The 21,803-nt window shown below is 34.1% G+C and overlaps 2 long non-coding RNA genes across 6 annotated transcripts in view; one reads left to right on the top strand and one right to left on the bottom strand.

Annotated features, from left to right (window-relative positions):
- Positions 1-17,341, top strand: part of LOC146406898 (uncharacterized) — a 465,910-nt gene extending 448,569 nt beyond the window's left edge. Inside the window, exons 9-11 of one of the 2 annotated variants that reach the window (XR_014817940.1) lie at positions 1,403-1,568; positions 6,876-7,089; positions 15,950-17,341. This is a non-coding gene — a long non-coding RNA (uncharacterized LOC146406898). Of the gene's footprint in view, positions 1-1,402; positions 4,768-6,875; positions 7,090-15,949 lie in introns of those variants that run through there. The other variant, XR_014817939.1, reaches the window with a different exon arrangement.
- The window catches only part of LOC102162695 (uncharacterized), a 704,814-nt gene that overhangs the window by 60,658 nt on the left and 622,353 nt on the right, over positions 1-21,803 (bottom strand). The window lies entirely within an intron of this gene.

Below are 21,803 nucleotides of genomic sequence, written 5' to 3'. Positions count from 1 at the left end.
GCAATGGACAAGGGCTTAATCTCTAAAATATACAAGCAATTTTTACAACTCCACAGCAAAAAAGCCCACAACCCAATGGAAAAATGGGCAAAAGACCTGAATAGATATTTCTCCAAGGAAGATATATAGATGGGCAATAAGCACATGAAAAAGTGCCCAACATCTCTGATTATTAGAGAAATGCAAATCAAAACTACCATGAGATACCACCTCACACCAGTCAGAATGGCCATCATTAATAAGTCCCCAAATAACAAATGCTGGAGGGGGTGTGGAGAAAAGGAACCCTCTTGCACTGTTGATGGGAATGTAAGCTGGTACAACCACTCTGGAGAACAGTATGGAGGTACCTTAGAAAACTATACATAGAACTACCATATGATCCAGCATGTATCTAGTGAAAGCCATAATATGAAAAGATATATGCACCCCAGTGTTCATTGCAGCACTATTTGCAATAGCCAAGACATGAAAGTTACCTAAATGTCCATCAACAGAGAATGAATAAAGATGTGTTGTGTATACACAATGGAATATTACTCAGCCATAAAAAAGAATGAAGTAATGCCATTTGCAGTGACATGTATAGACCTAGAAATTACCAAAGTGAAGTCATACAGAGAAAGACAGATATCATATGAAATCACTAATATGTGGAATCTAACAAAAATGATATAAAAGAATTTATAAAACTGAAATAGATTCAAACATTTTGAAAACAAACTTATGGTTACCAAAGGGGAAGTATGTGGGGAGAGGGATAAGTTAGGGGGTTGGAATTGACATATACACACTGCTATATATAAAATAGATGCTAATAAGGACTTATTTTATAGCACAGGAAAATCTACTCAATACTCTCTAATAAACCTTTATGGGAAAAGTTGTGGAAAAGGATGTGTATATGCATAGATATAACTGACTTTCTTTGCTGGAACTAATGTAAGTCAATTATATTCCAATAAAAAATTTTAAAAAGAATGGTTGCAAAATTTCAGATAAAATCTTTAAAGTTCACAAAAAAAAAGTCACTAAATGAAATTCTAATTGCTATATTTGAGAACTAAAGATAATTATCCTAGAGTGATTTGAGATGAAGAAGGAATGCTAATAGGAATTTGTAAAAAATACAAATAAATGCAAACAAATATTTTCAATATAAAGAAATATACTTGACCAAGTGCTAAAATGTTAAGTCCTTTATCCTTCACTTTTTTTCTGCCCTTATCAATGTGATTTTCAAGTTACTCCTATTAAAAGATGGAGACTTATTCTCCAACTCCCTGAATCAAATCTCTTATAGTAGCTTTAGTAAATAAAGTATAGCAGAAGTCATGGTCATGAAAGATCTTTATGTACTTTTGTTCTCTCTCTTGGAACTCTATCAAACTCATGAGAACAGGTCAAGACCCAGCCACTGGAAGATGAGAGACCACATAAAGAAGAACCAACACCCTTCTGCCAGTAGCCACCCAACTCCAGATGTAGACACCTAGCTGAACTACAGCTGATTGTGAACACTTGAGGATGTCCGGCTGAGACCAGCTTCAATTTCAGAACCATGAACTGTGAGCTAAATAAATGTTTTTAACTACTAGGTTTTAGGGTGACTAGTCATTTGTAGTAGCTAATGAATATTCATATTAAAATATGACAGAAATAAAACACAAAACAATAGCATGGAAATCATGCGAGGATCCCACATAGTAAACTGTTCTAAGCTTCTAGTATCGTAAGTAGACAAAAATTCAGTAAATAAAAGGAAATTATTTCTTGAAAATCATGCCATGAAATTTGAAAGTTTAGATGACATGGTAAAATTCCTAGAATAATATAATTTACAAAAATGGATACAAAAATATAGTGACTGTGAGATTATGGAACCATAGAAGGACTATGATAAGGGAGACATACACATCAATCTCACTTATGCACATAGATGCTGAAACTTTCCAAATACTAGTAAATCAATCTAGCAACTTGAAAAATTAATACATTGTGAATAAGTTAGATCTCTTGTTGACATGTTTTATATATTTATAAACAAAAGAACCTATATGCTCATTAAACACTATGATTTGCTCAATAAGTATAGTCTTATTATGTGTTCTTTAATAATAGATAATTTTTTCACATTTTTCTTATTGACTGAGGTTTACCATTATGTTATTACCCTCTCTAAAAATACAATGATATTATGGAAGTTTCTGAGATGTTTCAATGTTTGTTATAGTAAATGACCCAAAACTCTATGCGCATATGTGCTTGTGAGTTGTATGTTAACAACTCCCTCCTTTTACTTAGTTCCATAAATTGAAGTTGCTGTCAATTTTCCAGCCTCTAGTTGGCATACTTCTTGTCTTTATAATTTGCTGATTGTAATTTTGTATAAAGAGGTAATTGAGGTTAAATGAGGTCATTAGAATGAGTCCTAATCAGGTAGGACTGATGTTCTTATAAAAGATTAGGATACAGATTTGCTCAGGAGGAAGATCTTATGAAGGCATAAGGAAAAGATTGCCGTCTACAAGCCACAGAAAGAAGCTTTCAGAAGGAACCAGCCCTGGACTTTGAACTGTAAGGGAATAAGTGTTGGTTATTTAAGCCACTCAACCTGTAGTATTCTCTTATGGTAGATCCAGCAGACTAATATTGATGGCAACCTTCCACCACTGTGTTTGCCAAATGAGTGGCATGTTATTTACCAGACACACAAAAAAATGCCAAGCATTAAACTTTCAAAATAACATTTAATTCACTTCTTGTCAAATGCTTGTTACATTTGTAAGTCAAACAAAAGTCATATTAAAAAGGCCACAAAACTAGTTAAAAAACAGATCCTTTTACTGTGAATTCTCTTTTGACTTAAATTTGCAGACAAAATGCTCACTCTCTTTAGCCTAAAGTTTTAATTGGTAAATTGCAGATAATTATGCCTGCCTAACAAGTGTGTTATGGGAAAACTATTAATGAAATAGTGGCAAATAATATACAGGTAGTAACTAGAAATTATGGGTGAAATCTTTAGGAAGAAACACTCTTGGATTAATACCATTTCAAATAAAGTTATAATTTACCAGGTTATCTGATAAGATATTTAGATTCTTGTTTATGATTTTTAGGCTAGAGATACATAAAACAAACTCTCTGACTTTAACAGCAAGTAAAGTGTATTTTTTACTGGCATATTTACCATAGATTCATAGCTTTTTCAATTTAATTTTTATTTTGTATTGGAGTAGAGTTGATTTACAATGTTGTGTTAGTTTCAGGTATATAGGGAAGTGATTCAGTTTTCAGCTACACCCATGGCATATGGATGTTCCTGGGCCAGGGATGGAATCCGAGCTGGAGCTGCAACCTATGCCACAGTTGCAGCAACACCAGATCCTTAACCCATTGTGCCATAGTGGGAACTCCCTTCTTTTTCAGATTCTATTCCCATATAGGTTATTACAGACTATTCAGTTGAGTTCCCTGTGCTATACACTAGGTCCTTGTTTATTATTAAATTATATTTTTAGTTAAAATAATCATATGACATAATAAGGTAATAAATATGTAGGTATTTAAAATATAATAAATATTGTAATAGCATACCAACTTTGGTGATTAAATTTATTTGTTTGACATATTAATTCAATAAATATTAACATGTAAACACAAAATAGATTTGACTTAGATGAAGTTTTGGGTTCACCCAATTTGACTCATATGTTTTCTTATGCACTCTCTGAATATCAAGTTATTTTAACAGCTGAACACAAACATCAGATTTTATTGGTAGAATATTTTGCTTGGTGCTGAAGTACACAGAGTGTACTTTTGCTGGAGGCATGACTTTTATTTTTTATAAAACTCTGGTGTGGAATGTACTTTCACTGATATAAAAATAAAAATAGCAGATAGGAAAGCACAAAGCAACAATAGCAATATTATTTTGCAAAGTCTCCCCTGAGCTGTAACTAATCTAGTTGATTCAGCCTAGAAGGATCATTTTATTGTATGCAGTATTCATCTCAAAAAATATTTAAGTAGCTCAAATTCAAATCATAAAAGAGAAGGACAAAGAATATGAGAGTGGGCAATTTCCTATCACCTGGATACAGCCCAGTGTTTAACTAATTTATCCAAACCAGAAATGTCCAAATTGTAACAACTATTTTAGTTATGATGCAAGTAAAAATATATAGTTTGGAAATCTTGTTTCTATTTTTTTACTTTATAAAAATACAATTACTAATTCTATTTTTATAAATACAATAATATTCTATAAAATTATATGTAATAATCCTACCACTGATGTCTAATTTAACCAAATTTTTAAGAGAATTTTTGACTTAAAATATAGTTTTATGCATAATATTTGTTCTATGCAAAATATATAATTTTATGCCTAATATAATATATAATTATACATTATATCATAATTATTTTCCTAGTTGCTAGCTAAAAATTTTTTCCATTTTAAAAGTAATAAACTCTCACTATAAAATATTTTAAAAGTGGCAGAAAAAGCTCTTTAAAAGTATAATTTGTATCTTAAGAAACTATGAGATGATTCTTTATGTAATAAATTATGTAATAATCTTTTACTATTAAAATTTGATTAAACCAAAAATTTTATTGATAATGCTTCAATCTTTCACTTGAAAAGAAATACTCTTCTAGAAATAACAGATGGATGACCGGCAAAAATACAGAAGCAAGCAAGCTTGAATTCATATCAGCAAGCAATTCAAAATCATAGGAAAAAAAGAAACAAAATGAAAATTTTACATCATTTCACCACAAAATAATGCACCCCCCTGTATTTCTGTGTAGTTTATGCATATAGAAGCCAATAATGACAGATGATACTACTTACTTAGAAAAGCAGCAGAGATGCTGCTTTTAGCATTTCTTTCAAATCAGGGTTGAAAGTTAGAATGAGGCAAAATCTGCTAGGAATATTTAAATTATATGGTGAAAAGGGCTAAAAATAAATGGTTAAGTAAAATGAATATGTGATAGAAAATTACCACAAATGTATGTGGTAAAATATATATATATGCATACATATAAAATCTTCAGATGTCCTGCCTAATAATTAAGGAAAGAACTATAGTTTCTCATAAGAAATAATTAATGGAGATAACAATATGATCTTTTTTCCAGGAAGCAGTTATTTATTGTCTAAGTCCTTTCACAAATCTATTAGTAAAACAAATCCGTCCTAGATACAAATGGAGGATGTTTTTAAATATTCCAAGGCTTTCTCACCTTAATTTTAAATGTAATACTTGCAAAATATAAACATTTAATGAACATATATCATCAGTTGTTAGGTACAAATCTGTAACCTCAAATCCCAACCAAAGAATTAAAGACTACCAATAATGTAGTACCTAGTACATTTGTATACATCTCATTTACAACCATTTTTTATGATTTTAGAAAATATATTTGTATTATTTTTAAAGAGTGTATATTAATCACTAAATATATATTCTCTAATTTCTGGGTTATTAAATAATGCTGTAAGGCATCTTCAGAAAAAATTAACTTGACATTCTTTTAACTGCATCTAAATTATTGCAGTTCATTGAGTTTTCATTGTTATATAATATCCCATGTATGCCTTCTACTGTCAAAATAATTTGAGTCATTTCCTATCTTTTGCTTACAGAATTTTTATCAGTTGTGAACATTTTTGCATATTTGCTCTACTACACCTATGCAAGAATACATCCGTATAGTAATCCTAGAAGTGAAATTGCTCTAACAGACAACCATATTCAGCTTCACAAGATATTTCACCATTGATTTCCAGTGTAACTGTACCAATTATATGCCAACATCCTTATGAGTTTTCTTTCACTAAATGCTTCAGAAGCTCCTAATTTTTATCATCTTAGATTATATAAAATGCTACATCATTGTGGCTATAATTAGCATTTTGTTAATTACTAATGAAGTGATAAAAGATTTCTTGTTTTGGGGGGGTCGTGGTTTTTTGTTTTTTTGTTTTTGCTACATCCACGGCATGTGGTATTTCCCAGGCCAGGGATCAAACCCATGCCACAGCAAGTGACAGTGCCAGATCCTTAACCCACTGAGCCATCAGGGAACTCCATATTTCTTAGGTTTATTTACTATTCCTATATTCTCTTTTATATTATGCTTATTATTGTGTTTTGTTGATTTTCCTACTGGCCTGTTTATAAAACTTGTAGTTTTTATATATTGTAAATAGTAATTCTCTGAGGGTTGCATGTTATGTGTGAAAAAGATCTCCTCCCTGATTGTATCTTATTACTTTTTTCATCATGTTTTTCAATGTGCAATATTCTTAACATAACATAATAGCATTTATCAGTCACGTTCACTTTTTACTGGCTGACACTTTTATGGCTTGTGTAAGAAACTCTTTCCCACCTTGAATTTATGTAAAAATATTTCCATATTTTCTTCTAAAATTGTTTGTTTTGCTTTTCACAAGTTTTCTACTTTTTTTAAATTTAAGATGGAACCTATAATGGCCATGCTATAGTATGCAAATAGATAATAAAATAATTATTTTGACGTCTATTCTAAATAAAGGAGAAATTCACAAAAATACATAAAACAGTAATCCATAGATCCTCATACAGAGTTTTATTGTGTATCAAGACCATGCTTTCTTTAGTTTCTAAATATCATTGGCAAAATCCAGCTTTGAATATTGTTATCATTTAAAGAAACTAATTATTCAAAGCAAGCTATTTAAAATCACTTCATATAATTAACTGTCACTGTCTGCTATCATTAGTCAACACTGTTAAATATAATTATATACCTGACAAAAGATCACAGTAGTTCGCCTAAGATTTATCTGTCCTTTTGTGTACCTGTAGGCTCTTCCTTTATAAGCTCCTAAAATACAGAAGACTGGGAATAATTTACAACATATTCAGAAGCCATGATGCATTTGTGAAAAGGGTAGCTGATATGATTTCACTTATATGTGGAATCTAAAATGCCAACTAAAGTGAACAAACAACAAAACAGACTCGGAGTAAAAACTGATGATTTGAAAGAGGGGAGGAGAATGGGTGACGAGTGAAACAGGTGAGACTGAGAAATTGAGAGGTACAAAGTTACGAAGTTATTAAATCACAGGACTGTAATGTACAGCATAGGGAATATAGTCCATAATATTATAATAACTTTGTATGGTGACTATAGTTATCATGATCATTTTGCAATGTATAAAAAATAAGAAATTACTATGTTTTATATCTTAAAACTAAAACAATATCACAAGTCAATTATATTGATTCATTGATTCATTCATTCTTTCTTTTTAGGCCCACACCTGTGACATATTGAAGTTCCCAGGTTAGGGGTCAAATTGGACCTATTGCTGCCAGCCCATAGCATAGCCACACCAATACGGGATCCAAGCCATATCTGCGACCTACACCACAGCTCATGGCAACCCTGGATCCTTAACCCACTGAGTGAGGCCAAGGATCACACCCACATCCTCATGGATGCCAGTCGGGTTTGTTATTACTGAGCCATGATGGGAACTCCTCTGTTATTATTATTAAATTAATAAAAAAGTAAAAAAAGTGGCTGATGGGACTTATTTGTCCAATATCCCACATAAATATCAAGGTTCCTTGCTTTTTAAAAATGTATAATATATGGTTCGACTCGAGCTGCAGACACAGTGGTTGTGAAAATCTGTAGGCCCAGGTAACATTTTAATTTCTTATTACATTTTTATTGAGATATAATTGGCATACAGCACTGTGTAAGTTTAAAATGATTTGACTTACATACACCAAGAAATCATTACCACAGTAAGTGCAAAGAACATCCATCATCTCATACAGATAAAACATTAAATAGAAAAAAATTTTTTTCCTTGTGATAAGAACTCTTAGAATTTACTCTTTAACTTTCATACATAACATAGAGCAGTGTTAATTACATTGCATCTCTTGTACTTGTTTGTCTTAAAACTGAATTTTATACATCTTTTGACCATCTTCCTCCAATTCCCCCTTCCCTACCCCTTGCCTCTGGAAAAAAACAAAAAATCTAATTTTCTATTAGATTTGTTTTTGTGTTATTGTGTTATTGTGTTTGTTTGTTTTTAAAATAACACTACTATGTTATTTCCTGTTAACACTAACACAATGTTTCTATACATTTCAAAACCATCACCACAGGAGGGATAGTTGTCATCTGCCACCATCTAAAGATATTACATAATTATTATCTGTATTACTTACAGTGTAAACTTCATACTGTAACATTTACTTTGTAACTGAAATTTTATACCTCCTGGAGTTCCCTTTGTGACCAGTGAGTTAAGGACCCACCTTTGGTCTGTGAGGATGTAGGTTTGATCCCTGGCCTTGCTTAGTGGGTTAAGGATGCAGTGTTGCCACAAGCTGCAGCAGCATAGGTCCAGATGTGGTTCAGATACAGTGTGGCCACAGCCATGGCATAGGCTCCAACTGCAGCTCCAATTCAACCTCTGACCTGGAAACTTCTACATGCCATAGATGTGGCTGTAAAAAAAAATAAAAAATGTACCTCTTAATCTCCCAGATCTATTTCTCTCTTCTCTTCATCCACGCCCCTATGGCAACCAACTATTTTCTGTATCTATGACTCTGTTTCTATTTAGTTATAATTGTTCATTTGTTTTGTTCTTTAGATTCCATATATAAATGATATAGTATTTGTTTTTCTCAGTCTGCCTTATTTCACTTAGCATAATACCCTCTAGATCTATCTGTGTTGCCCCAAATGATAAGATTTCATTATTTTTTATGGCTGAATGTATGTGTATGTGAATATTTCATCTCTTCCTTATACTTTCATCTGTCAATGGACACTTACGTTGCTTCCATAACTTGGGAATTGTAAATAATGCTACAATGAATATGGGGGTAATATGTCCTTTTGAACTAGTGTTTTCATTGTCTTCTGATAAATATGCAGAAGGAGAGTTGCTAAATCATATGATAGCTCTATTTTTAATTTATTGAGGAGTCTCCATATTGTCTACAATAGTGGCTATAAACAATTTACATTCCCATCAACAGTGCACAGGGGTTCCCTTTTCTCCACATCTTCACCAACACTTGTTATTTGTTGTCTTTGAAAATAACCATTCTGACAGGTGTGAGGTGATATCTCATTCTGGTTTTGATTTGCATTTCCCTGATGATTAGTGATGTTAATTATTTTTTCTTGTACCTATTGCCTATCTGTATATTTTCTTAGGAGAAATGTCTATTCCAGTTCTCTGCCCATTTTTTAATTTGCTTATTTATTTTTTATGTCAATTTGTAGGTGTTATTTATATTTTATATATTAACCCCTTGTTGGATATATCTTTTGCAAATATCTTTTCCCATTTATTAGGCAGCATTTTCATTTCATTGATAGGTTCTTCACTGTGTAAAAGCTTTTTATTTTGGATTGGAAGAGTTAATATTAACAAAATGACTATACTACCTAGGGCAATATACAGATTCAATGCAATCCCTATCACATTACCAAGGACATTTTTCACAGAACTCGAACAAAACATTGTAAAGTTGTTTGGAAGCAAAAATACCCAGAATAGCCAAAGACATTCTGAGAAAGAAAAATGGAGCTGGAGGAATCAGGCTCCCAGACTTTAGACTGTACTACAAAGCAACAATCCTGAAAAATGTATGGTATTGGCACAAAGACAGAAATATAGATCAGTGGAACAGGATAGAAAGCCCAGAATTAAACCCATGCACCTACAGCCAACTCATCTGTGACAAAGGAAGCAAGAAAAGACAGCTTGTTCAATAAGTGGTGCTGGGAAAACTGGAGAGCCACATGGAAAAGAATGAAATTAGAACACTCCCTAACACCATACACAAAAATAAACTCCAAATGGATTAAATACCTAGATATAAGACCAGACACTATAAAACTCTTAGAGGAAAACATAGGCCAAACACTCTGACATTAACGACAGCAACATCTTCTCAGATCCACCTCTTAGAGTAATGACAGTAAAAATAAAAATAAACAAATGGGACCTAATCAAACTGAAAAGTTTCAGCACAGCAAAGGAAACCCTAAACAAAATGAAAAGACAACCCACAGAATGGGAGAAAACCTTTGCAAGTGAATCGACTGACAAGGAATTAATCTCCAAAATTTATAAACACCTTCTGCAGCTCAATACCAAAAAAACAAACAACCCCATCAAAAAATGGGCAGATCTAAACAGACAGTTCTCCAAAGAAGACACACAGATGATCAAAAAACACATGAAAAGATGTTCAGCATCACTCATGATTAGAGAAATGCAAATCAAAACCACTATGAAGTGCCACCTTACACCAGCCAGAATGGCCATCATCACAAAGTCTACAAACAGTAAGTGCAGGAGAGGGTGTGGAGAAAAATGAATCCTAGTACACTGTTGGTGGGATTGTAAATTGGTGCAACCACTCTGGAAAACATTATGGAGAGACCTCAGAAAACTAAACATAGAACTACCATTTGATCCAGCAATCCCACACCTGGGCATCCATCCAGAGAAAACCATGACTCGCAAAGACACATGTACTCCGATGTTCATTGCAGCACTCTTTTCAATAGCCAAAACATGGAAACAACCTAAATATCCATCAACAGAGGAGTGGATCAAGAAAATGTGGTACATATACACAATGGAGTATTACTCAGCAATTAAAATGAACGAAATACTGGCATTTTCAGCAACATGGATGGACCTGGAAATTATCCTAAGTGAAGTCAGCCATACAATGAGACACCAACATCAAATGCTTCCACTGACATGTGGAATCTGAAAAAAGGACAGACTGAACTTCTTTGCAGAACAGATGCTGACACACAGACTTTGAAAAACTTATGGTCTCCAGAGGAGACAGTTTGGGGGATGGGGGGATGTGCTTGGGTTATGGGATGGAAATCCTGTGAAATTGGATTGTGATGATCATTATACAAGTACAGATGTAATAAATTCATTGAGTAATAAAAAAATAAATAAAAAGCTTTTTAGTTTGTTGTAGTCTCATTTATTTTTGCTTTTTTTTTTTTTTTTTTTTTTTTTTTTGCTTGAGGAGACATATCCAAATAATACTGCTAAGAGTCAGAGTACTCCGATGTCAGAATGGCCATCATCTGTTTACCTAGAAGTTTTATGTGTTTACCTAGAAGTTTTATGGTTTCAGGACTAACATTTAAATCTTTAATCCATTTTGAGTTTATTTTTGTATATGGAATGAGAAAGTCCAGTTTTCTCAACACCATTTAATGAAGAGGCTGCATCTTTCCCATTTTGTATTTTGGCCTCTTTTGTCATAGATTAATTGCCCATATATACATGGGTTCATTTTTGGTCTCTCTATTCTGTTCCATTGATCTGTGTCTTTTTTGTTCCAGTAATTGTTTTGATTACTATAGCTTATTACTATTATTTAAAATCAGGGAGTGTGCTATGTTCAGGTTTGTTCTTCTTATACTTCTTTCTCACCATTGTTTTGGCTATTCAGGGTATTTTTTGTTCCCATACAAGTTTTAGAGTTATTTGTCTTAATTCTGTGAAAAATACCTTTGATGTCTTGAAAAGGACTTCACTAAATCTGTAGATTACATTGGATGGTACAGTCATTACTAATATTAATTCTTCCATACAAAAAACAGGGTATATCTCTCCATCTGTTTGTCATTTTCAGTTTTTTATCAGTATCTCACAAGATTGTGAATACAGATCTTTTACGTCATTAGTTAGATTTATTTCAAAATGTGTTTTACTCTTTTAGATGCAATTGTAAATGGGAATGTTTTCTTAATTTCTCTTTCTCATAGTTGGTTGTTATTGTATAGAAACAAAAGAGATTTCTGCATATTAATTTTGTGTCCTGCAATTTTACTGAATTTATTGATGAGTTCTAGTAGTTTTTAGATGCATCTTTAATTTTCTCTGTGTAGGATCATGTCATCTGCAAACAGTGGCAGTTTACTTTTTCCTTTCCAATCTATATTACTTCTATTTCTTTTCTTGACTATTTGCTGTGGCTAGGACATCCAATACTATGTTAAATTAAAGTGGTGAGAATAAGAATCTTGTCTTCTTCCTGATCTGAGAGGAAATGCTTTCAGATTTTCACTTTTGAGCATGATTTTTATCAGTGGGCTTGTAATGTATGGCCTTTATTATATTAAGGTATGTTCCCTCTACAACCACTCTGTAGAGAGTTATATCATCACTGGATGTTGAATTTTAGCAATAGCTTGTTCTGCATCTATTGAGATGATCATATGATTTTTATTTTTCAATTTGTTACTGTGATATATGACATTGATTGATTTGCAGATACTGAAAAATCCTTGCATCCCTGGCATAAATCCAACTTGATCATTCTGTATGATTCTTTTAATATATTGCTGGATTTGGTTTGCCAGTATTTTATTGAGGATTTTTGCATCTATGTTCATCAGTGATATTGGCCTGAAATTTTCTTTGTTATATCTTCTTTTGTGTTTTATATCAGCGTTATTCAGGTCTCACAGATTGAGTTCAGAAGCATTATTTCCTCTGTGATTTTTCGGAATGGTTTGAGAAGGACATGTGATAACTATTATGTAACTGTTTTGCAGAATTTACAGATGGCATCTGGTCCTAGACTTTTGCTTGGGGTGAGTTTATTACCAATTCAATTGCATTACTGGTAGTTGGTCTGTTCATACTTTATCTTCTTGATTCATTCTTGAGAGTGTTTCCCTCTCAAGGAGCATGTGCCCAGTAGGGGAAGCATCTGACAATGAGAGCTTTCAACCAAGAGCTGGGGGCTGTGGGGAGTTCCCACTGTGGCTCAGCAGGTTATGAATCCAACTAGTATCTATGAGGATGTGGGTTCAATCCCTGGCCTTGCTCAGTGAGTTAAAGGATCCAGTGTTGCCATGAGCGATTGGTAGCAGATGTGGCTCAGATCTCGTGTGTCTGTGGCTGTTGCATAGGTTGGCAGCTGCAGCTCTGATTCAGCCTTTAACCTGGGAACCTCCATATGCTGCAGGTGCAGCCTAAAGAAAAAACAAGCAAACAAACAAACAAGTCTGTTTTGTTTGATATAAGTTTGCTTCTTCAGCTTTGTTTTCATTTGCATTTGTATGGAACACCTTTTTTTCATCCCTTTACTTTCAGTCTGTGTGTTTCTCTGGATCCAAAGTGAGTCATTTGCAGGCAATATGTATGTTCTTCTTCTTTTGTTTCTATTCAGCTACTCTGGGTCTTTTGATTGGAGCATGTAGTTCACTCACATTTAAAGTGATTATTTATAGATATGTACTTATTGTTATTTTATTTATTGTTTTCTGATTGTTTTAGAGTTCTTTTTTGTTCTTCTTTTGCTTTTGTGATTTGGTGACTACCTTTAGTGTTATATTTGGATTCCTTTATCTTTAGCATGTGTGTTTTTATTATATATATTTTGGTGTTTACCATGGCATATACATATACATATATATTTTTTAACACATGATTAAGTTGCTGATCTCCTAAGTTTGAATGCATTTTAACAACACTGCCTTTTCACTCCCTTCTTCCCATGTTTACTGTTTTTGATATCATATATTACATTCTTTTGTTTTGTGTGCCCCTAAACTAATTATTATACATATAGATGATTTTACTTCTTTTGTCTTTTAATCTTCCTACTACCTTCATAAGTGGTTGACCTTTTACCTTTACTGGATTTTTTTCCTTTACCAGTGAGATTTTTCATTTTGTAATTTTTTTATTTCTAGTTATGACCTTTTCCTTTCCATTTAGAGAAGCCCTTCAGCTTCTTGTAAAGTTGGTTTAATGGTATAAAACACTTTTAGCTTTTGCTTATCTGTAAAACTTTCAATCTTTCCTTCAAATCTGGGTGAAAGTCTTGACAGGTAGATTATTCTTAGTTTTAGTTTTTTCCCATTCATCACTTTAAATATATTTTGCTACTTTTTTATGGCATGAAGAGTTTTAGACAAAAAGTTGCTGATGGTTTCGTGGGAGTTCTCTTGTATATAACTTGTTGCTTTTCCCTTGCTGCTTTTAATATTCTCCCTTCATCTTTAATTTTTGCCATTTTAATTATAATATGTCTTGGTGTGGTCCTCTTTGAGTTGATCCTGTCTGGGTCTTTGTGTTTCTTGGATCTGAATGTTTGCTTCCTTTCCCAGGTTAGGGAAATTTTTCTGCTATTTTATCTACAAATATATTCTCTGTCCCTTTTCTCTCTCACACCACCTTCTGGGGCCCCTGCAATTGAATATAAGTATGCTTGATGTTGTATCCAAGATCTAATAAACTGTTCTCATTTGTTAAATTCTTGTTTTTTTTTCTGTTCAGCTTGAGTGATTTCCACTACTCTTTCTGTTCACTGATCCTTTCCTCTGTATCATCTAATCTACTGCTGATTCCTTCTAGTATATTTTGTATTTCAGTTATTGACTGTAACTCTGTGATTCAAATCGCTGACCTCACCAGGCTCTTTTAGACCCTATGATTTAATTATTTCTATTTTCATGTTTGTCAAAATTTTTAAATTTTAAATTTTGACAATATACCTTATAACCTGACATATTCTTGAACAGCCAAATGACTTTTCTATATTAGAGACACATGTCTAGTTGGATATAACAGTTATAGAACCTGCTAATATCACACTATTAACTCTTCAACTTATATTATCAAATATTAAAATTAGTATCTCAAGAGGAGGAATTAATAGTCTTCCTCACACTGTAAATTTCCACAGCCACAGCAATGCAGGCTACAAGTCACATCTGTGACCTACATCACAGTTCACAGCAATGCCGGATCCTTAACCCACTGAGCAAGGCCAGGGATCGAACCTGCGTCCTCATGGATCTAGTCAGTTTCGTTAACCACTGAGCCATGACAGGAACTCAGGTAGCCCTACATGTTTATTATATATAAAAACCACCCCAAAGGGTTTAATCTCAGTATTAAATGGCATAGTAAAGACTTAGAAAGTATTTAAATATTCAACAAGAGTTAAGTAACTTAAGTCACCTATGTAAACTCATTCGATGTTTTATTTCACAATTTTTTTTGTTGAATGATACTATAGTATATAAGGTATAAAATATAAATTATACAATGATTATGATTTTAACTAGTAAAAAAGATGCTAAATTTTAAAAAAAGAGATTAAACTGAGAATATAAAAACATTATGTTTGGGTAGCTTGGTTATGAATGAACATTTTCCATCTTTCTCTTACTTACTAAATTTTCTTTATTGTAAACATATTTTTATAATGAAAAAATGGTTTAAGGGAGAAAAAATGCATTTTTTCCTGCTATTTTAAGTGGTGTTAAATGTTCTTGTTTAAAACAATTTCAACACTTACTGAAATACTAGCATTTGCAGAACTTTCCCCTATGCACACCAAAGGGCTAAATTTTTTTGTCCATCAGTTCACCTGACAAGTTTCATTAAGGTGCTTTACATCCAGGCAAGAGTGAGTGCAATGTGTATCCTTCAAGTTAAAATCAATGCTATTCCACAAAGAAACTTTGTAACAAATATTGTCTAATTTGTTTACAGGGCATTTGTATGTCCTAGGACAGTCTCAGTCTCTTATATGACATAGGTTGAAAGGGTCAGTGAACACTCTTAAATTATTAAGCATCTAAATGTTGGGGTAACATCAATTGATCTAGTAATTCTTTGTGAATTTTTTAATTCCCCCACCTTATGCCTATTAATTTTGCAAACTGAAAACTCTTAGCCTGTTCCTAGAGATTCAGTTCCATCCCATAACCTAGAAGTAACCCTAATCATAGGTAATCTAAGGAATGAGTAGTCTCCCCATATAAAATACACTTGTTTTTGTAACAATCTGACATCATTTCCCACTTTTTTTTTTTATTTGCTTTTTAGGGCTGAACCCACGATACATGGAGGTTCCCAGGCTAGCAGTCCAATCAGAGCTGTAGCCACCAGACAACACCACAGCCATAGCAACGTAGGATCTGAGCCACATCTGTGACCTACACCACAGTTCACTGCAGTGCTGGATCCCCAACCCACTGACTAGGCCGCATCCTCATGGATCCTGATCGGGTTCGTTAACGGCTGAGCCACAACAGGAACTCTCTAATTTCCCACTTTTAATCACAAAGATTTTCCTATGAGATTAAATTTACTCTTTGTATAATAAATGATTCAGGGAAATTTTCTCTTATAATCGGATGATGATTGTTTTTCCATTTTGTTCATGGATTGATATCACATCATGTGTCAGTTGTACCAGGAGAGGGAGGCTGACTGACATCAACTGGATACCCTCAGTAGATTTCCTCTGCCAAAGTTAGTTTAATATGTTAGTGCTTAGCTGAAATAAACTTCAGCTCCATTCCAGTCACACAGAGCTGGCCCTGAAGGACAATGGTGAAAGGAAATTCTCCCTGTGCGTGTATTTGTGAGTAAGGCATTTCTTTATTTAGGGAGGGATAAATGGCATGGTTTATACAGATTACTGGGCAGAGATAAACAGTTTACCTTATTGATAAGGAGCCTGAAAAGAGCAAAACTGGAAAACTGAAGCAAGAATGTTAAGGGGAGAGGATTTTGTATGAATTAATGAAGGCCTCTCATTAATGCTTCCTAGAGAACATCCATGGCAGAGGAGGAACTCAATACCCAAGTAGATAGTGTGGCTTGTTCTGTGGGTGTCACCAGCCCTTAAGGAGAACAGCCAGCTGCAAGTTGACACCTTTCATCATAGAGGAGATAGAGAAAATGATAGAGGATATAGGTTTACTGTATCTTATTTACTACATACTGTGGATATACGTTTGCTTTCCCTGCCTCTCTGCCTCCATTGCCTATACAGCCCCATATTCTAAAAGCTTAGAATACCTGATATATTAATCACATATGTATAATTTAAAGTACACATAATCTTTAATTCAACAATTCCATTAGTAGAAATAGATCCCACAGCAACAAGGGAGTTATATGTCAAAATAGTCATGACTATTTTGTTTTTAGTACCAAACATTTGAAACAACTTAATTAGGAAAACTTTTGCAAATGTTAGTTTATCCATAAAATGAAATTCTGTGTATTTGATAAAAATGACAATGCATATATAAATGAGATAATTTGGAATTATCATTATAATTATATATCTCTAAGACAGTGTTAAGTGAAAGAAGTTGCAAGGTATATATTAAGGTACTATTGGTATAAATAAAATGTATGTCCATGTCTACATTATTATTTCTTGTATATACACATTGTTATATCTGAATAAAATGAATTCAAACATGACATGGTCATTCTATGTAATAAAGAGAAACTGGTGATAGGAAATTTAACTCACTCTTTTAGGAATTAGACAGTATCTTTATAGAGATAATATTAATTAGTTGCATATTAACACTGTTTTAATTTGATCCTTGTTAAATATGGTTACTTTTATTTTATTGTATATACTGAAATGGGGTTGATCCTGTACAACATGAGGCTTAGGTGCCCTGACCCCCCCATACAATTAAAAATCTGCCTGTAACTTTACATTTGGCCTACCACATATGGCATTCTATATTTGTGGATTCAATGAACTGACAATCACATAGTACATATTTCATGAAATACGATTTTTTTTTCTTTTTCGCTTTTTTTTTAGGGCTACAACTGAAGGAAATGGAAGTTCCCAGGCGAGCAGTCTAATCAGAGCTATAGCTGCCAGCCTATGCCAGAGCCACAGCAATGCCAGATATGAGCCACGTCTGTGACCTACACCACAGCTCATGGCAATGCCGGATCCTTGACCCACTGAGCGAGGCCAGGGATCGAACACACAACCTCATGGTTCCTAGTCGGATTTGTTTCCACTGCACCATGAAGGGAACTCCATGAAATATGAATTTCATGTGTATTTGTAATATGTAGTCTATAATATGTATTTAATGCAAGAAATTCATGTGTAAGTGGACCTATGTAGTTTCAGCCTGCGTTGTTGTAGAATTAACTGTATATCGTGTTTCTGTCATGCTCAATTCTTGATTAAGAAGTAAATTTGGTTGTTTGAGAAAGAAATATGAGAATACAGGTAGACCTACTAAATTAATATCTCCTGACTGGCTCCTAGATAGAAATAGTTGGCTCCTGGCAGATGACCCAAGCTATACAAAGATAAGAACTGGGGGAAAACGGATTTGGAAATTAAAACAAATTTTGGAGAAAGGAAATTATAAGACAGTCAATTCAATATAAATGTATTAATTCTCTCCTTTGTGTTAAAGACACTGTAGAAAGAACCATGAACATAGCACTGAGCCTTCCCTCAGCATGCCTTCCTAGTCTAGAGCTGAATAATGTTCCTTTTTTACAATTAAACTGGAGGTCCAGGCTACCAAGAAAAAGAAGAATTCAAAAATATCTTAAAGCCATCTTTCAAATACAGTGCTAAGCAGGATTCATATATTTTCAGCAAAATATTGTGCCCACTATTAAGGGTAAAATTCTTTTCCGTGGTGGTTTATCAAAACCCCAAAATATGCGGCTTATTGCCTTTGAGGGAGACAAGGAGGTATATGCCCATATCCCAAAGCTAGACTGTGAGGAAACAGGCAAGCTTTTTTATTTGTTTATTTTTTCCAATTAGTGACTCTGAGACAAAAACATGCAACTTTTTTAAAATTTAATTTTTGTAACATTGCATGAAGTCTTGAAGAGTTATGGCTCCTGCTTGATTTTTGTTCCTCAGAATTGCTTTGGCAATTCTGGGTCTTTTGTGGTTCCATATAATTTTTTGGAGTGTTTGTTCTAGTTCTGTGAAAAATGTCCTGGGTAAATTGATAGGGATTGCATTGAATCTGTAGATTGCTTTGGGTACTATGGCCAATTTTATAATAGTAATTTTTCCAATCCAGGAGCATGGGATATCTTTCCATTTCTTTACATCCTCTTTAATTTCCTTGATGATTGTTTTACAGTTCTTGGCATACAAGTCTTTTACCTCCTTGGTCAAGTGTATTCCCAGGTACTTGATATTTGTGGTGCAATTTTAAAAGGTATTGTATTTCTGTATTCCTTTTCTAATATTTCATTGTTAGTATACAGAAATGCGACTGATTTCTGAATGTTAATCTTACATCCTGCTACTTTGCTGAATTTTTTGACCAGTTCAAGTAGTTCTTGGGTTGAGTCCTTGGTGTTTTCTATATATAGTATCATGTCATCTGCATACAGTGACAGTTTTACCTCTTCTCTTCCTATTTGGATGCCTTTCATTTCTTTTGTTTGTCTGATTGCTGTGGTTAGGGCTTCCAATACTATGTTGAATAACAGTGGTGAGATTGGGCATCCTTGTCTTGTTTAAGATTTTAGTGGGAAAGCTTTCAAAGCCACAGTCACCAAGACAGTGTGGTACTGGTACCAAAACAGACATACAGACCATTGGAACAGAATAGAGAACCCAGAAATAAACCCAGACACCTCTGGTCAATTAATCTTTGACAAAGGAGGCAAGAACATAAAATGGGGAAAAGACAGTCTTTTCAGCAAGTATTGCTGGGAAACCTGGACAGCTGCATGCAAATCAATGAAACTTGAACACACCCTCACACCATGCACAAAAATAAACTCAAACTGGCTTCAAGACTTAAATATAAGACAAGACACCATCAAACTGCTGGAAGAGAACATAGGCAAAACATTCCCTGACATCAACCTGACAAATGTTTTCTCAGGTCAGTCTCCCAAAGCAACAGGAATAAAAGCAAAAATAAACCAATGGGACCTAATCAAATGGACAAACTTTTGCACAGCAAAGGAAACCAAAAAGAAAAGAAAAAGACAACTTACAGAATGGGAGAAAATAGTTCCAAGTGGTGCAACGGACAATGGCTTAATCTCCAAAATACACAAACAACAACTCATACCACTCAACAGCAAAAAAGCCAACAACCCAGTGGAAAAATGGGCCAAAGACCTCAGTAGACATTTCTCCAAGGAAGATATACAGACGGCCAACAGGCACATGAAAAAATGCTCAACAACCCTGATTATTAGAGAAGTGCAAATCAAAATTACCAGGAGATACCACCTCACACCAGTCAGAATGGCCATCATTAATAAGTCCACAAATAACAAGTGCTGGAGGGGGTGTGGAGAAAAGGGAATCTTCTGCACTGTTGGTGGAAATGTAAGCTGGTACAACCACTACAGAGAACAGTATGGAGGTACCTTAGAAAACTATACATAGAAAGAACTTCCATATGACCCAGCAATCCCATGCTTGGGCATATATCCAGTCAGAACTTTCCTTGAAAAAGACACATGCACCCGCATGTTCATTGCAGCACTATTCACGATAGCCAAGGCTTTGAAACAACCCAAATGTCCATCGACAGATGATTGGACTAGGAAGATGTGGTATATTTACACAATGGAATACTGCCCATCCATAAAAAAGAACAAAATAATGCCACTTGCAGCAATATGGATGGAACTAGAGACTCTCATACTGAGTGATGCAAGTCAGAAGGAGAAAGACAAATACCATACAATATCACTTAAATCTGGAATCTAATATACAGCACAGATGAACCTTTCCACAGAAAAGAAAACCAAGGACTTGGAGAACAGACTTGTGGTTGCCGAGGAGGAGGGAGTGGGATGGATGAGGTGCTTGGGGTTAATAGATGCAAACGAATAGTGATTTAGAATGACCCTCCCAAGGGATGAAATCTGTGAAATTTATCCACCAGCTTCCACATCCCATCAGTGTAAGGCTGCCCCTGGGCATAAACTTTCCCATTCTGTGTGAAGGCTGAATGGATTTCTTTAGGCATCTTCCAATAGGGCTTTAGAGCAATCTGCAGCAGAATAAAGGAAGTAGAGTGGAGAAAAGTACAGAGAGCCAAACTTGTTATTCCAGAGATGGCTAAGGAAAAAAAATAATAACCTGAGAGTATGAGAAGTGGTAAACGAGAGATATCCAGTACAGGCTGAATCTCAAAACTGAGCATGCTCATGCCTCCCAATGTGAAATGACCTGCTTACTTCCCAATCCTCCAGTTTGGCTAAAGTAATCTAACAGACAGATTTTAGAATCAGTTCTGGTGAACATCCAATTGAACGTGAAAAAACTGTTCTTGTCCCTGAATCTCAAACTTTAAATTACAATGTAAATCACTTCAATAAACCCTCTGACATTAAGGTGAGCTCAATTGCTATTAGCTTTTGTCTTAGGCAGTGAAATCTGGAGAGCCCATCTTAATAAACTGTAGGAGAATTCAGAATATAATTCCTTAAGTAAACATGGTTCTTCAAAGAACTTTCATCATAAAAAATGTGAGTTAAAATGCTCTTCTGGATAATAAATAACTGTTTTGTGATCAGTATTATGGAGACCTAAACTCAATGAACTAGCAGGTACATCTCCTTACAACCTAAACCAAACTAGGGATGGGGTTTTCTCCCTTTTCTCCTTTTTCTCCCTTTCTCCCCTTTTCCATTCCTTCCTTTCTCCCTCCCTTCCTTTCTTTCCCAATATAAATGTCCCATTCTCAGTACATATTCTCTATTTCTCTATATTAGATTATGTCCCTTGGAAAATACTCTCATAGCTTCTTCCACAAGTCCATTTACTTGTTATAATTGTAAGTTATTTAAATAATTATTGGGAATCTGTTTCCCTACTAGATCCCAAGTTTATTAGGGCAAGATTCAGGTGTGGTTTTTTTTCATTGCTCTAAAGTCAGCACTTAACATGCTATCT

This window comes from Sus scrofa, chromosome 1 (assembly GCF_054392235.1).
Source record: "Sus scrofa isolate SSC_HxYL_T2T_F1_AM1 chromosome 1, Sscrofa_HxYL_maternal_Yorkshire_Landrace_v2.0, whole genome shotgun sequence".
In the NCBI taxonomy this organism is placed as follows: domain Eukaryota; kingdom Metazoa; phylum Chordata; class Mammalia; order Artiodactyla; family Suidae; genus Sus; species Sus scrofa.
Note: the sequence above shows the minus strand (reverse complement) of the source record. Positions and strands in the feature narration are given on the sequence as shown.